The sequence below is a fragment of the Rana temporaria genome, chromosome 2, assembly GCF_905171775.1.
Source record: "Rana temporaria chromosome 2, aRanTem1.1, whole genome shotgun sequence".
Lineage (NCBI taxonomy): Eukaryota > Metazoa > Chordata > Amphibia > Anura > Ranidae > Rana > Rana temporaria.
In genome coordinates this window covers 133,514,124-133,526,899 of record NC_053490.1, presented here as the reverse complement: position 1 = coordinate 133,526,899, position 12,776 = coordinate 133,514,124, and the positions used below count along the sequence as shown (strand labels likewise).

At 45.2% G+C, this 12,776-nt stretch overlaps 1 protein-coding gene across 3 annotated transcripts in view; it reads left to right on the top strand.

The window, feature by feature from the left end:
* The window catches only part of ESYT1 (extended synaptotagmin 1), a 168,680-nt gene that overhangs the window by 20,329 nt on the left and 135,575 nt on the right, over positions 1–12,776 (top strand). The window lies entirely within an intron of this gene.

The window sequence follows — 12,776 nt, the reverse complement described above, 5'->3', positions numbered from 1 at the left end:
TTCATCAGATGCACTGATCGTGTGTACAGGGCATTAGTGTGCATGGACACATAGGATAACATGCTGGGGAGTTTATTGGCTGCAGAAAAAAAACGTCTGAAGCCTGGAACTGAATGCAGGAGTTTTAACCAGGGTTCATACCTATGCAGATTTCCTTGCATTCAATCCGCATTGCAGGACAATGTGACCGGCTCTTTATGGAGCTGGTTCACATGGCTGCGTAGAGGCTTGCATAGAAATGCTGTGCGTCTTTGGTTCCGTTTCAGGGCCGAATTCAGGGAAAGATTCGGCCCCGAAAAGTAGAACAGTAACGCACATCATGCGATCCGTTTCCAGTGTAAACAGAGCCTAAAGCCTCATACACACGACCGGATTTCCAACGGACAAATCCGTGGAATTTTGTGCAAAGGTCATTGGCCGTGAACTTTTTCAGCCAACATACACAAAACTACATGTTTTTTCTCCTATTTAGCGCCACCCTTCGGGCAACTTCTTCTTATGTTGTCTTATGGTTAGCATTGGTTTGGAGCATGCATGTACTTTTGGATTTTAGTCCAACGAACTTATGTACACACGATCGAATAATCCGACGGAACACATTTGTTGTCGGAAAGTTTGAGAGCAAGCTATCCCACATTTGTTGTCGGAAAGTTTGAGGGCATGCTATCCCACATTTGTTGTCGGAAAGTTTGAGGGCATGCTATCCCACATTTGTTGTCGGAAAGTTTGAGAGCATGCTATCCCACATTTGTTGTTGGAAAGTTTGAGGGCATGCTATCCCACATTTGTTGTCGGAAAGTTTGAGAGCAAGCTATCCCACATTTGTTGTCGGAAAGTTTGAGGGCATGCTATCCCACATTTGTTGTCGGAAAGTTTGAGGGCATGCTATCCCACATTTGTTGTCGGAAAGTTTGAGAGCATGCTATCCCACATTTGTTGTTGGAAAGTTTGAGGGCATGCTATCCCACATTTGTTGTCGGAAAGTTTGAGGGCATGCTATCCCACATTTGTTGTCGGAAAGTTTGAGAGCATGCTATCCCACATTTGTTGTCGGAAAGTTTGAGGGCATGCTATCCCACATTTGTTGTCGGAAAGTTTGAGGGCATGCTATCCCACATTTGTTGTCGGAAAGTTTGAGGGCATGCTATCCCACATTTGTTGTCGGAAAGTTTGAGGGCATGCTATCCCACATTTGTTGTCGGAAAGTTTGAGGGCATGCTATCCCACATTTGTTGTCGGAAAGTTTGAGAGCATGCTATCCCACATTTGTTGTCGGAAAGTTTGAGGGCATGCTATCCCACATTTGTTGTCGGAAATTCCAACAACAATTGTCTGATGGAACATACAAACATACGTACACACGGCCGAGAAACTCGAAGGGCAAAACACATCGTTTTGCTCGTCGAGTTCCTTGTGAAGCTGCCGAGGATCTCAGCGAGCCAACTTTTCCCATTGCCGTCGGGGAAACAAAAGACATGCTTTCTTTTTGGTCCGACGAGATCCTTGGCGGTTTCCTCGTTGAAAAGTGTACACACGACCGGTTTCCTCGGCAAAAAAACCCCCCAGCAAGCTTCTTGCTGGTTTTTGCCGAGAAACTCGGCCGTGTGTACGAGGCCTCAGATTATCCAACAAAAACCCTGCCTTCACACAATTGTTGTCGAAAAATCAGATCGTGTGTATGGCCCCAAACTGAAATGTTATACTCTATGTATATATAGTATATACATTTTTTATTTTTTTTTATTTTTTTTAAACAAGAATGCGATTGACAGATTACAGTGTTGAACATTTGGTTACTAGAGATTACAATTTTATATATTTTATTTTAGACATAACAATGTATTACAGGCAGGTGTGTATGTATGACACTGTGGGGGTTATTTACGAAAGGCAAATCCACTTTGCAATATAAGTGCAAAGTGGACTTGAAATTGCATTGAAAGTGCTCTTGGAAGTGCAGTCGCTGTAAACCTGAGGGGTAGATCTGAAATAAAGGGAAGCTCTGCTGATTTTATCATCCAATCATGTGCAGGATAAAATGCTGTTTTTTATTTTCCTTTTATGCCCCCCTTGGATCTACAGCGACTGCACTTCCAAGTGCTCTTTGCACTTGTAGTGCAAAGTGGATTTGCCTTTAGTAAATAACCCCCTATGTTTGAAATGCATGCAGCAATTAGAGGCATGTCTAAGCCTAATAAACTAGCTTTAAAGTGTTACTAAGCCCACAACAGTAAAATCAGTCTGTATATGCAGCATAGCATGCTTGTTATACTCACTGTGGAACTTAAGGGGTTAATCCTTTGTATTGTGTAAAAAGGCTGTTTTATCCTGTATGCGCAGATCCTTTCCTCCTGCACTGTCTCTATGGGAAGAGCCAGCTAACACAGGTGGGGTAGCCAACCTGCACATGCTCAGTTGTGTCTTTTATGCTGGAGAGAACATTTCCTGGTTGATCAGAGTTAGCCAGGTCACATGATATTGACATCACACATGTGGGCGTGTATACTGGCTGCAGTGGAAATCTCTTCCTACCTGAATTCTCATGCACTGGGGAAAGTGCAGTTTATCACTGACTGTGATATACAGATCATCCAAAAAGGTATATAGTGGCAGTATTTTAATGTAAAAAATAAGGTTTATAAGCTGGGGGGGGGGGAGGGGGGCAGATGAACTATTTTCATATTACTGGCTTTAGTAACACTTTAAGGCTCTTGGGGGTCTAGCACTGCAACTTGTAGCGCTCAAAGTCTATGACCTGCATTCCAGGCATTCATCCCTAAAAGCATAGGGCACCAAACATAAATACCACTCACTACTGCATTCAACGAAGTCCAGCCACAGACTGTCATAGACTTTGGCAGGCTGCAGCCAGCAGGGATGGGTGCTGCACTTGTCCTTCCTGGGTGAACTAAAACCCCAGGAGGTACCCACAGCTGCTAGTTGTCCCAGGGGCCTAAAAAAGACATTGCAATGCTTGTTACTAAGGTTGGCCTTACATGGTGCGAATTTATTCCTGCAACCATAGGTTGCAGCAAAGAGATTTGCATGATTCCCCCATCAATACGGACAGTGCTGACAGGGGAATCTGCAATTGTCTTCTCCTGGCGGGGGCAGGTGGGGGAAGCCTTTCCCGCCAGAAGAAGACAGTAATTATTGCTAGCAGCAATAATCACAAGAGAAACCGGCAGGCTGGTTGTAGCCTCGTTGATCGATTTGATCAACTTGGTAGATTTAGCATGCCGATTAATGGCTAGAATCTGGGCCAGTTCCTGCTGAACCAGCTGTGATTCCAACCGCCTTATGCCCCGTACACACGACCAGTTTTCCCATCGGAAAAACTGCGATGAGAGCTTTTCGTTGTGAATACCGACCGTGTGTATGCTCCATCAGACTTTTTCCCACAGGAAAACTGCCGGGAAAAAAAAGAGAGCAGGATCTTTTTTTTTTCGTCAGGAATGTATGCTTTTCCGACGGGGAAAAAAACATGCATGCTCAGAAACAATTCGACACATGCTGGGAAGCATAGAACTTCATTTTGTCGGCTCGTCGTAGTCTTTTACGTCACCGCGTTCTTGGCAGTCAAAAGTTCACCGGACTTTTGTGTGACCGTGTGTATGCAAGGCAGGCTTGAGATGAATTTAGTCGGGAAAACCATAGTTTTTTTTTCCCATATAACACCGCATTACAGGGAGGTGCATATATGATACTGTATTTCGAATGCAGTTGTTAGGAGAGTCCTGCGTTGAAATTATACTTTTAAAAAAATAAATTCCCCTTATCTTACAGTAACTGCATTCTCCTTGTATTTCTGCATGACATCAGTTCTAATTCCCAGACTTGGTTTGTGAGACGAGGGGCATTTTCAGCTGCCAGGCTACTCCCTATGGGAGCATACCCCAGCTTGTTTTGTTGCAGTCAAAATGATTGCAGCAACAGATGGCACAGAATGTTGGTATTGTGGTCCTTTCACTTAAAGCATGATAGTGAAGACACTGGTTTGTATTTGTAAATCATTAACCCTTTTTAAATTTTATATTTATTTTTTAAGCAAAGCTCCACTACATACTGTGCTTAAAGGGTCACTAAAGGAAATTTTTTTTTTTGCTGAAATTACTGTTTACAGGGTATAGAGACATAAAAGTTAACGGATTCCTTTTAAAAATGATTAAAAGTAGATTAAATTCAATCATATAATTTGTGCCTCTAGTTTCACTTTCGGTTTTAAACTGGTTTCATGTTTATGTGAAGTAAAGAGACCCACAGAACAAAAACAAACAAATCCAGGGCAGTGTTTTGTTTTTAAAATGAATCTGATTGGTTCTGAGGAGTTTTAGACACACAGTAATGACAGCTTAGACCACCATGAAAAGCTCCCAGTACCATGGTTATAAGGAGCCAGACAACCAGGAAGTGTGGAGATCACAGCAGAATTACAGCTACTTCAAAGCAAAAACAAACAATAAGGACATGAAACCAGTACTGCAGTAAGGTAAAGGAAGCTATTTAGCTAAAAAAAAAAAATTCCTTTAGTGATCCTTTAACTACCATACGTGGGTACTTTCTCTGCTCTTGCATGAACCATGTGGTTGCTAGGTTGAACCGGCTCTTAAACCTATTTCTGACATTTGTTGGTTTCTAGTTTTGCTAGAAAATTACTTAGAACCCCCAAACATTATATATATATATATACAATTTTTTTTTTATTTAGTAGAGAATCTAGAGAATAAAATTGTGGTTTTTGCAATATTTTGTCACACTGTATTTGCGCAGCGGTCTTTCAAATGCATTTTTTTGGGAAAAAATTACTTTATTGAATAAAAAAAATAAAATAAACAGTAACGTTAGCCCAATTTTTTTTTTTTTTGTATAATGTGAAAGATTTTACGCCGCAAGAATCATGATCTTTATTCTGTCAGTTGCCTAACTTTCTTTGCTTATGGTGCAGAAACAATCCATTGTTCAGGTTATTAACTGAGGAAATTTACCTCAGAGAACAGCTGAGGTTCATGTGAAATGTAGTTCTTCATGGTAGTTTGAAAGTCCAGTTCTTGTGTATGATTATCTTTATTAATTACTAATCAATTAGCTATAGAGGTGCTAAAGGTCTGATGTATGCTTGTCCTTCATGTAGCACACCAGCCAGCTATGCAGATGTGCAGACTTTTCTGGTTCCCTCATAGGGAAATTGGTACACTTATTATAGCAGTGTCTACTGGAAACATTAGTCATTTGCTATTCAGAAGTGTTTAATCCCCTAGTGAATGATAACCTATGAATAATTGATTGGTTTATACTGTAGATGCTTTTCAGTTTGCTGATTCTATATTCTGCATATGGCTGTTCCTATAGTGATTCTGCTACCTAAGGTGAAAATCAAAGAACAATCCCTCTTCAAGATGTTTTACATATATTTTTATATTTTAAGAGGCTTGTGCATTATCAAAAACATAGTGTACCATGTGGGCTGTGTTACCAGAGAGAGAGCACCGTGAGGGCGGTGTGTTACCAGAGAGAGCACTGTGAGGGCGGTGTGTTACCAGATAGAGCACACCATGAGGGCTGTGTGTTACCAGAGAGAGAACACCATGAGGGCGGTGTGTTACCAGAGAGAGCACCGTGAGGGCGGTGTGTTACCAGAGAGAGCCCCGTGAGGGCGGTGGGTTAACAGAGAGAGAGAGCACCGTGAGGGCCATACATGACCACAGAGAGCACACCATGAGGGCTGTGTGTTACCAGAGAGAGCACTGTGAGGGCTGTGCATGACCAGAGAGCGCACACCATGAGGGCTGTGCATGACCAGAGAGAGCACACCATGAGGGCTGTGTGTTACCAGAGAGAGAGAGAGAGAGAGAGAGAGAGCACTGTGAGGACTGTGCATGACCAGAGAGAGCACACCATGAGGGCTATGTATTACCAGAGAGAGAGAACCATTAAGGCTGTGTGTTACCAGAGAGAGAGCACCATGAGGGCTGTGCATTTCCAGGGAGAGAGCACCATGAGGCAGGGATGGACTGGGACAGAAATTTGGCCCTGGACTTCATCCAGACTGGCCCACTTTGACAGGTCTCTCTCATGGCGGCTGGACAACTCCCGCACCCCCTGCTTCTTTGTTTCCCCCAGGTGAGCGCTGCGGGAGGGAGAGACAGAGGAGTGGATGGGGAGCAGCAGTCCGCTGTCACTGAAGCCGGCCCACTGAGCCATCGGCCCACCGGGAAACTCCCTGTGGTCCCAATGGCCAGTCCATCCCTGCCATGAGGGCTGTGCGTTACCAGAGAGAGGGCACCATGAGGGATGTGCATTACCAGAGAGAGAGCACCATGAGGGATGTGCATTACCAGAGAGAGAGCACCATGAGGCATGTGCATTACAAGAGAGAGAGCACCATGAGGGATGTGCATTACCAGAGAGAGAGCACCATGAGGGCTGTGCATTACCAGAGAGAGAGCACCATGAGGGCTGTGCATTACCAGAGAGAGAGCACCATGAGGGCTGTGCATTACCAGAGAGAGAGCACCATGAGGGCTGTGCATTACCAGAGAGAGAGCACCATGAGGGCTGTGCATTACCAGAGAGAGAGCACCATGAGGGCTGTGCATTACCAGGACTGCCAACAATACTGGGTTGCAAAATGGTAAGAGGTTAGAAATTTGGCTTGCCTTGTGATTGCTGTGCCCATAATTTTGTGACATAAATGAGAAAATAAAAGCATCTCCCGTTGCATATACTGTCCTGTGTATTTGTACACGTTAAAGGGGTTGTAAAGGTAAATGTTTTTTCACCTTAATGCATTAAGGTGAAAAAAAAATCAGAGTATTAGCGCCCCCCCCCCCCCGATTACTTACCCGACCCCTCGAAAGTCCCGCGACGTGAACGAGCAGGCTTCTCTGCCGCCTTCCCGGCTCATTCATTGGTTGATTGAAAGCAGCGCAGCCATTAGCTTGCGCTGCTGTCAATCACATCAAATGATGCGGCGCGCCAGAGGGGGGGGCCGAGTGATACAGTGAGTGGCTATGGCCGCTGGCTGTATCATGGGAGCGCGCCCGCAAGCACTCAACACCATGCGAGCGAGCTCGCATGAGGGTGTTGAGTCCTTGCGGGGGTGAGCCGAGACAGCCGCCGAGGGACCCCAGAAGACCAGGTTAGGGGCCACTCTGTGCAAAACGAGCTGCACAGTGGAGGTAAGTATAACATGTCTGTTATTTAACCACTTGCCGCCCGCCAATGACAAATTGACGTCGGCAAAGTGGTTGTAGAATCCTGACTGGACGTCATATGACGTCCTCAGGATTCTGAGGACGTCATATGACGTCCAGTCAGGATTCTACCACGGCTGATCACGATGTAAACAGGAAGAGCCGTTGATGGCTCTTCCTCACTCGCGTCTGACAGACGCAAGTAGAGGAGAGACGATCGGTGGCTCTCCTGACAGGGGGGGGTTCGCTCTGATTGTTTATCAGCGCAGCCCCCCCTCGGATCGCCACACTGGACCACCAGGGAAGCCTACCAGGGAAGGGAAAAAAAAAAAAAAAAGGGGAAAAAATAAAAAAAGGTAAAAAAAAAAAAAAAAAGATGCCAATCAGTGCCCACAAATGGGCACTGACTGGCAACATGGGTAAATCAGTGCCGCCCCACAGTGTCCATCAGTGCCACCCCACAGTGTCCATCAGTGCCACCCCACAGTGTCCATCAGTGCCACCCCACAGTGCCCATCCATGCCCAGTGCCCACCTATCAGTGCCCATCTGTGCCACCCATAAGTATCCATCAGTGCCACCCATAAGTGCCGCCCATGAGTGCCCATCTGTGCCGCCCATGAGTGCCCATCTGTGCCGCCCATGAGTGCCCATCAGTGCCGCCTATGTGTGCCCATCAGTGCCGCCTATGTGTGTCCATCAGTGCCGCATACGAGCGCCGCCAATCAGTGCTACCTCATCTGTGCCCGTCAGTACTACCTCATCGATGTCCATCAGTGTCATCTCATCGGTGCCCATCAGTGCCGCCATATCAGTGCCCGTAATTGAAAGAGAAAACTTTACTTATTTACAAAAAAAATTACAGAAAAAAATAAAAAATATTTTTGTTTCAAAATTTTCAGTCTTTTTTTAGTTGTTGCGCAAAAAAAAAAATTGCAGAGGTGATCAAATACCACCAAAAGAAAGCTCTATTTGTGGGGAAAAAAGGACACCAATTTTGTTTGGGTACAGTGTAGCACGACCGCGCAATTGCCATTCAAAGTGCGACAGTGCTGAAAGCTGAAAATTGGCTTGGGCGGGAAGGTACGTAAGTGCCTGGTATGGAAGTGGTTAAAGAAAAAAATAAAAAAATATTTTAGTGATTCTTTAAAGCCAAAAATAGCTCCAATGCATGGATACAGTCTCAGGATTGCAGATGGGTCAAGAAGAGATGTCGGCACACCTGTAGCCACAGGCAGGTTCCATAACGATTAGTAAGGTGTGTTGTAAATAATAGCCACAGGCTTTTCTTAGAGTACATTAACATGACTGTGTGGCAGAACAAGTTTAAAGTTGATGTTGTGTTTCCCGAGGATGCGCAAAGTGTTTTACTTTTACTATAAAGTCTTAACCACTTGCTTACTGGGCACATAAACCCCCTATGTTCCCAGGCGAAATTTCAGCTTCCGGCACTGCGTCGCTTTAACTGACATTTGCACGGTCGTGCGACGTGGCTCCCAAACAAAATTGGTGTCCTTTTTCCCCACAAATAGAGCTTTATTTTGGTGGTATTTGATCACCTCTGCGGTTTTTTTTTTGAGCTATAAACAAAAAAAGAGCGACAATTTAAAAAAAATATATATTTTTTTTACTTGTTGCTATAATAAATATCCCATTTTTTTTCTCAGTTAAGGCCGATACATATTTTGAGACATATTTTTGTAAAAAAAAAAAAAATCGCAATAAGCGACTGGTTTGCGCAAAAGTTATAGCGCCTAGAAAATGGGGAACAGAATTATGATTATTTTTTTATTATTTTTTTTTTACTAGTAATGGCGGTGATCTGCGCTTTTTATTGGGACTGCAATATTGCGGCGGACGTATCGGACACTTTCGACACAAATTTGGGACCATTCATATTTATACAGCGATCAGTGCTATAAAAATGCACTAATTACTGTATAAATGTGTCCCTATGTACAAGAGACACAGATCAGTCTCCTCTCCTCTAACAGCACGTGGAGCTCTGTGTTTACACACAGAGCTCCACGTCTCTGCTGTTACCTCCACCTGTTAATAGCGCGGGTCTCAAGTGGTTAAAGGAGTTCTATAGTCGTAGCATCCATTTTCATTCTATAACCTCAGCATTATAATAACAATACACACAAACGTTATTACTCACAATCCAATAGAAGCTAATGTTGTGATGCTGCCTGTTTCTATAACTTCCTGGATTCCCTGCATGCTTTGAAGATTCTCCTCTGCTGTACTTTCAGTTTCTAAGGACTATATATCCCATGGTACCTTGTTGCCTGCAAGACAGTGATTCCTGTACTGATTCCCCCTCCTGAAACTCCTCCTCTCAGCACCTCTGTAGTTCAGAAGGCATGCTCTGTGAAATATGTGACACAGCAATGGATACTCACAGGGCATAGTGAATACATGTCACAGAATTTAAGGAAGTAAATATGTGGGGATCTTCAAAAAGTACATTTACAAACTGCAAGATTCTTTAGGTTAAAGCAAAACTTCAGTCATTTTTTCATCTTTCCATCTATTAAATCTACTGCCCTTGTGTTTTTTCTGCCAGTAAATACCTTATACAGCCAACTTCCTGTTTCTTGTCTGGTATAAAGCCTAGGCTTATGGCATCATGCACAGGGAGTCATAAGAGGGCCAATGAGAGTTTCAGAGCTGGAGGTGTGACTGCCCACAATTAAAATGGTTGCAGCCAGACTCAGTGGAGGGAGATTAAGTACAGAATGTATAAATAAAATAATATGCAAAGTGGTTGGAGGGAAGCTTCAGAATGACAAAGATGTTTTTATTACAAATTATGTGTGCAGACTGCAGTTCCTCTTTAAGGCCTCATGCACACTGGACGTTAAAAGAACATTATAAAAATGTTTTTGCAATAGCTTTTTTTAGCGTTTATTAGCATTTTTTGGCGTTTTTTTTTTCTTTCTTTCTTTTAAAAAAAAAATATATATTTTTTTCTTTTTCAATGGATCAAAAACGTTAAACGCTGGTGAGCAAAGTTTTTGAGCGTTTATCGACGTTTATCAGCGTTAAAACATCTCTCAGAACCCACTAATTTTTTTTTTACTGCTCAAAAATGCCACTGCCCAAAACTGCTGATAACAGCCTATATGTGCATGGACACATAGGATAACATGATGGAGAGTTTAAAGCGGAGGTCCACACAAAAAGTGAACCTCTGCTTTTCGAAAAACACCCCCCCCCCCTCCTCCGGTGTCACATTTGGCACCTTTCAGGGGGGAGGGGGGTGCAGATGCCTGTATAAGGCCCCTTTCACATGGACGGATAGAATGGTGCTTTTAGCTGCGGACTTTACCGCAGCTAGAAGCACACAATGCTCTCCTATGACATCATTCACACACTACGGTTACCTGCGGTTTTGTTACCCGCGGTTTTGTGCGGATATAAAAAATAGAACTGGATGCGTCCAGCTGCGAAATCCCGCAGCTGTCAGCACATAACCGCAGGTAATCTAATGTGTTTGGTATGAATCTTGAGGGGGAACTCCACGCCAAATTTCAAATAAAAAAACGGCATTGGTTTCCCCTACAGGAGCATACCAGGTCCTTGGTCTGCTATGGATTTTAAGGGGAACCCCTGTATGCCGAAAAAACGGCGTGGGGTTCCCCCAAAATTCATACCAGACCTGTATCCGAGCAGCAGCCCAGCCGGTCAGGAAAGAGGGGGGAAGAGCGAGCGCCCCCCCTTAACCGTGCCAGGCCGCATGCCCTCAACATGGGGGGGTAGGTGCTTTGGGGCAGGGGTTTTTAAAGTAATTTATTAGTCAGCTCTGGTGGTCCCCCTTTTTTCTTTAGATCTTTTACGAGGGGGGGGCTGCTTCTTTAGCTCTTTTACAGCGGCCCCCTCCCGGGCTTCTTCGACATCTTCTGCGGGAGGGGGGGGGGGGTCCCGGTCACCGCCGTCTGGTTCTCTTCCGCCTGGGGCCCCGATCGCTTCTTTAGCTCTTTTATGAGAGGGGGTGCCTGGGCTTCTGTCTTCTTCTCTGCTGTCTGCTGTATTCTTCTGTCGTCTTCTTCTGTCTTCTTCTTCTCTTCTCTGATGTTGACACGTTGCTTCCTCCCGTTGTAATGCAGTGTGCGCGGCTCGCACCGATTTATATAGGCCTCTTATGATGTCACAGTCCCAGAATTCTCCGGTACCACCCGGAGCATGCTGGGACTGTGACGTCATAAGAGCCCTATATAAATCGGTGCGAGCCGCGCACACTGCATTACAGCGGGAGGAAGCGATGTGTCAACATCTGAGAACAGAAGAAGACAGCAGAGAAGAAGGCAGAAGGCGACAGAAGCCCAGGCACCCCCTCTCGTAAAAGAGCTAAAGAAGCGAGCGGGGCCCCCGGCGGAAGAGAACCAGATGGCGGTGACCGGGACCCCCCCCCCTCTTGCAGAAGACGTCGAAGAAGCCCGGGAGGGGGCCGCTGTAAAAGAGCTAAAGAAGAAAGCGGGCCCCCCCCGGCGGAAGAGAACCAGACAGCAGTGAAGACCGGGACCCCTGCAGAAGACATCAAAGAAGAAGAAGGCCCCCCTCGTAAAAGAGCTAAAGAAAAGAGGGGGGCCCCCCCGGAGCTGACTAATAAATTACTTTAAAAACCCTGTGTAGTGTGTTTTAAAAAAAAAAAATTCCACCAGGTGAATGGGTAGGGGTACGATGTACCCCATACTCATTCACCTAGGGTGGGGGGCCGGCATCTGGGGGCCCCCTTATTAAAGACCCTGACAACCAACGGCCAGGGTTGTCGGGAAGAGGCCCTGTCCTCCTTAACATAGGGACAGGTGCTTTGGGGTGGCGGGGCCACACGGCGCCCCCCTGCCACAAAGCACCTACCCCCCCATGTTGAGGGCATGCGGCCTGGCACGGTTAAGGAGGGGGGGCGCTTGCTCGTCCCCCCCCCTTTCCTGACCGGCCGGGCTGCTGCTCGGATACGGATCTGCTATGGATTTTGGGGGAACCCCACGCTGTTTTTTCCGGCATAGGGGTTCCCCTTAAAATCCATAGCAGACCCAAGGGCCTGGTATGCTCCTGTAGGGGGAACCCATTCCGGTTTTTTATTTGAAATTTGGCGAGGAGTTCCCCCTCAAGATTCATACCAGACACAGTGCTTGGTATTGGCAGGGATCCAAGTCAGATCCCTGTTCAATATCGTGCCGCGGCTAAACGCAACCGCAGCTAATCGCACTGTAAAAATACGTATGTGTAGCGCTAAAATTAATAAATGAATATCAAAATACCAAAAAATGTGTATAGTAAAAAATAAAACACATATAACATTAATAAATGTTAGACACAAATTGTGAAACATGTGAGATTCCTCTGTAGCGAGGGGTGACAACAGTGCCAACTGGCACGTGAACTGATGCACCTAAGGTGGTATCAAACATAAAAACAAAGTCCAACAAAAACTCCTAAGTGTGATGATCCGAGGTATGTAGCAAAGTTCATCAACATCCACAAGTCATTCAAGTGAAAAGGTGAATAAATAGGAAAAGCGTGACTCCTTTAACGTGACAATCCCATCACCGGAAAAAGTGCAGGCTTACCGGAACTT